The sequence below is a fragment of the Penaeus japonicus genome, unplaced genomic scaffold, assembly GCF_977035675.1.
Source record: "Penaeus japonicus unplaced genomic scaffold, GWHDUDI00000001_assembly GWHDUDI00000025, whole genome shotgun sequence".
Taxonomy (NCBI): Eukaryota; Metazoa; Arthropoda; class Malacostraca; order Decapoda; family Penaeidae; genus Penaeus; species Penaeus japonicus.
Genome location: NW_028234427.1, coordinates 14,023,097 through 14,028,096, shown reverse-complemented (window position 1 = coordinate 14,028,096; position 5,000 = coordinate 14,023,097). Strand labels below are relative to the sequence as shown.

Sequence of the window (5,000 nt, the reverse complement as noted above, 5' to 3'; positions counted from 1 at the left end):
GGGGTTGTGGGGAAGAAAGAATGGGTGGAGTGAAGTTTTATTTTGGGTTTGGGAAAGAGAAGTATATATAGTTTAGTTAAGTGATACACCAGTGCAACTGGATTTTTAGCAAATCATCCCCACCCTCACACACCACCCCCTAACCCTACAAACCACCCCCCCAACCCCAACCACCACCACAACCCCCCCCACCCCCACCCCACACACACCCCTCCCTCCCCCAACCCCCAAAACCTCCCCACCACCCCCCCCCCCCACCCCCACCCCACCCAAACAAACCCCCCCCGCCCCCCAAACCTCTCACCCCCCCCCCCCCCCCCCCCACCACCCCCCCCCCCCCCCTCGCACCCCCCCCCCCCGCCCCCCACCCCAACCCCCCACCACACTCCCACACTAACCCCCACCCCGCACCGCAGCCCCCTCTCCCCCCCCCCCCCACCCCCACCCCACCGCCCCACCAAACCCCCTAACACCCACCCCACTCACCCCCTACACCCCCCAACCACCCCCTGCTGTAATCCAACCATAACACAATCCGCCCCCACACCCCCCCACCCCACACCCAGCCCCCCCCCACCGCCCCGTCCCACCCCACCCCCTCCACCCCATTCCACACCACCGCCCAACCCAAAAAAATCCCCCCTTCTCCCAACAACCCTACCACCCCGACCACACAACCTTCCCACATATCAGCCCTCAACACGCTCCCAAGCCTATCACCCTACCCCAGCCCCCCCCTCTCACAATCCCCCAACACCCACCCACGCCCATCCACCCCCCCCACCCAAGACCCCACACCCCCACCCCACCCCCCATGCCCTATCCAAACCCACCCCCCTCAAAATCCACACCAAACACTTCAGACCACATATACCCCCCCAATACAACCTCACAAAAACACACTAACACCCGCTCCTACCTTCCGCCTTGATACACCACCCCCTCCCACCCCTATCCCGCACCTAACCCACACGAAGTCATACAATCACTCCACCCCCAACCAATCCTCGTCCCCCACCCCACACACCATCCCCCACCGTCACCCTCCCCCCCCCCACCCCCCCCCCACCCCACACCTACCATCACCCCCCACACCCCCAACCACCCCTCACTCACTCACATACCATGACATAAACGAATAACAATATCCCATATTCGATAGTGGAACATACCCTTGTCTCAAATATTTTCTATAAGGATGCGGAGAACAGATGGAATCGGTACTTGTATTTGTATCTTATTTCTTTTTAGTTTCTTAGAGTGATATTTTTGGAAATGCAGTTAGGTTGTTTGCTATTGTAAGTTTAGTAACTGTGTTGGTGAGTGAATATATGAACTATGAGATGTTGCATACTTTGGCTTATATTCTCTCTCTCTCTCTCTCTCTCTCTCTCTCTCTCTCTCTCTCTCTCTCTCTCTCTCTCTCTCTCTCTCTCTCTCTCTCTCTCTCACACACACACACACTCTCTCTTTTTCACTCTATCAAACTCACACACGTCCTTCTCTCTTCTTTAGATATATAATATATATATATATATATAGTTATATATATATATATAATTATATTATATAGTAAATCTAAATAAATATATACATTTAATCCTACTTCTTAGTGGCCCTCTTTCGACAGTGCTTGCTCGCCCCCCCCCCCCCTTCCCCATCCTCCCTTATCCTTCTCCAAAACCATGAGATCGATTCCCATTCCAATTCTACTTGTCGCATTTCAAGGTATTTGTCTATTAGTCTTACCTCTTTATCCTCATTCTCTTTCCCTCATAATACTATCTTTAGTTTGCATCATTCTTGGTCTTCCGGCATGAGGCTAGGACCTCGATTTATATCTGGGCGCTCGCTCTCTCTCTCTCTCTCTTTCTCTTTCTCTTTCTCTTTCTCTTTCTCTTCTCTCTTCTCTCTCTCTCTCTTTCTCTCTCTCTCTCTCTCTCTCTCTCTCTCTCTCTCTCTCTCTCTCTCTCTCCTCTCGCTCTCTCCTATCACTCTCGTCTCTCTCCCAATCTCTCTCATACAACTCTCTCATCTCTCTCTCTCTCTCTCGCTCTCCCTCTCTATCTTCTCCTCTCTCTCTCTCGACTCTGCTTTTTCTCTCATTCTCCTCGGTTCTCTCGTCTCTCTCTCTCCCTCTCTCTTCTCTCTCTCCTCTCTCTCTCTCGCTCTCTCACTCCCTCCTCTCTCTCTCTCACCTCTCTCTTTCTCTCTTCAGCTACCTCTCTCTCTCTTTCCTCTCTCTCTCTTCTCTATCTCCTCTCCGCTCTCTCCACTCTCTCATCCCTCTCTCTCTCTCTCTCTCTCTCTTCTCTCTCTCTCGTCTCTCTCTATCTATCTCTCGCTCTCTTCCTTCTCTCCTCTCCCCTCTCCCTCTCTCCTCTCTTCCCCTCTCCCTTTCTACTCTCTCCCTCTCTCTTCTCTCCCTCTCTCTCTCTCTTTCTCCCCTCTCCCTCTCTCCCTCTCTCTCTCTCCTCTCTTCATCTATCTCTCTCCTTCCCCCCTCTCTCTCTCTCTCCTCTCTCTCTCTCCTCGCTCTCTCTCTCTCTCTCTACTCCTCCTCTCTCTCTGCATCCTCTCTCTCTCTCTCTCTCCTCTCTCACGCCCTCCATCTCTCCCGCCGCTAATCACTCTCTCTCTCTCTCTCACCTACTCTACAACCCCCCGCTCTCCTCCCCCTCCCTCTCCCACAACCCCTCTCTCTCATCTCTCTCTCTCTCTCCTCTCTTTCTCTCTCTCTCTTCTCAACACATCTCTCTCTCTCTCTCTCTCTCTCATCTATCTCTCGCTCCTCTCCCCCCCCCCCTCTCCTCTCTCTCTCTCGCTCTCTCCTCTCTCTCTCTATCTCTCTCGCTCTCCTCCCCCCCCCCCTCTCTCCCTCTCTCTCTCCTCTCTATCTACTACTCGCTCTCTTCTCTCCCTCCCCCCCTCCTCTCTCTCGCTCTCTCCACTCTCCTCTCTCTCTCTCTCTCTCGTCTCTCGCTCTCATCCCCCCCCCCCTCTCTCTCTCTCCCTCTCTTCTCAAATCCTCTCTCTCTCTCTCTCTCTTTTTATCTCGCTCTCTCTCCCCCCCCCCTCTCTCTCTCCTCTCTCTCTCTCCCTCTCTCTCTCTCTCTATCTATCCCAACCTCTCGCTCCTCTCCCCCCCTCCTCTCTCTCTTCTCTCTCTCTCTCTCTCTCTCTCTCTCTCTCTCTCTCTCTCTCTCTCTCTCTCTCTCTCTCTCTCTCTCTCTCTATCTCTCTATCTCTCGCTCTCTCCCCCCCTTCTCTCTCTCTCTCTCTACCCAAGTGCCAGTTGTTTCATCATCCCCCCCCTCCCCCCATAAAAAAAGATCTAGATTATCCGAACCTGCTTGATTTACTTACGAACTTGATCTCAATTAGAGTCATGGTTCGCTTCTCCAGCTCTCTGTATCAATTGAATCACTTGAATGAACAAATTGGGGACTCAACAATGCAATAAAAGTTCGGAACAGGTTCTGATGCAGTGTAAGCTTCGCCAGTAGAGCGGGGTTGTATTCTGGCGTGCCTCGTCAGGAAAACAGGGTTGTATTCTGGCGTGCCTCGTCAGGAAAACAGGGTTGTATTGAAGGATCATGTGGTGAACCAAAATGTTAAGATTATTCGTGGTTTGAATATGGGCGTTTGAGAATTCATGGCGGCGTTGGAAGATGTACCAGCCCACGCACACGCACGCACACGCGCACACGCACACGCACACGCACACGCACACGCACACGCACACGCACACGCACACGCACACGCACACGCACACGCACACGCACACGCACACGCACACGCACACGCACACGCACACGCACACGCACACGCACACGCACACACACACGCACACGCACACGCACACGCACACTCACACGCACATGCACACAGGCACAAGCACACACAAACACACACACAGAGGGAGAGAAGGAGAGGAAAAGGGAGGGAGAGAGAGAGGGAGGGACGGAGAGAAAGAGGAAGAGGGAGGGAGGGAGAGAGAGGGAAAGGGAGGGAGGGACGGAAAGGAAGAGGAATGGGGGGAACCGAGAGGGAGTGGGAGGGAGGGAAAGAGGGAGAGAGGAAGTGAGGGAGGAGGGAGGAGGGAGGGAGGGAGGAGGGAGGAGGGAGGGAAGGAGGGAGGGAGGGAGGGAAGGAAGGAAGGAGGAGAGGAAGGAGAGAGAGAAAGAGAAAGAAAGAGAGAGAGAAAGAGAGAGAGAGAAAAGAGAGAGAGAGAGAGAAATAGAGGAAGAGAGAGAGAGAGAGAGAGAGAGAGAGAGAGAGAGAGAGAGAGAGAGGGGGGGAGGGGGAGAGAGAGAAAAGAAAGATAAAGAAAGAGTCAGTCTCACTCTACATATAAGCTGACATATTGAAGCCTCAGACCCGAAATGAAATCAAAACAGCCCGACAACCCCATCCGAAAAAAAAAAAAAAATGATAGTCATATCGAATTTTATTCTTTCCCGAAATTCAAAACCGACGAAGCCTTATCAATGAGAAGCAAAGTAGAAACCCGTTTTCCCGCTCAGAGATGGAGTATGCGCGGGAGGCTCAGCACGGCCGCCCTGACTAACCTTGCTGACGCGTGCAATTTTGCAACAACGAACGGGAAGCCAGAGAGAGAGAGAGAGAGAGAGAGAGAGAGAGAGAGAGAGAGAGAGAGCAGAGTAAAAATAAACCGCATTGTATCTGATGTTTGTCTTGTGTTTGCATTTTGCTTACGGGGAGAGATGCTTTCTTGCGCGAGGAGTTCGTGCTCTCGATGATGGAAAGCAATTTCGCAATGATTTGCAGGAAATTGAAAATGATAATAAAAGAGGGAGATGGAAAGGCAGGAATATATTGCGCGTCTACTTTAGAAATTGTTTTTAATTTCTGAAACATTAAAGAGAGAGAGAGAGAGAGAGAGAGAGAGAGAGAGAGAGAGAGAGAGAGAGAGAGAGAGAGAGAGAGAGAGAGAGAGAGAGAGAGAGAGAGGAGAGAGAGAGAGAAGAAGAGAGAGA

The 5,000-nt window shown here is 52.2% G+C and overlaps 1 protein-coding gene across 1 annotated transcript in view; it reads left to right on the top strand.

Moving 5' to 3' along the window:
* Positions 1-5,000, top strand: part of LOC122246203 (rho GTPase-activating protein 45) — a 258,137-nt gene that overhangs the window by 190,291 nt on the left and 62,846 nt on the right. The gene's annotated exons all lie outside the window — the stretch shown is intronic.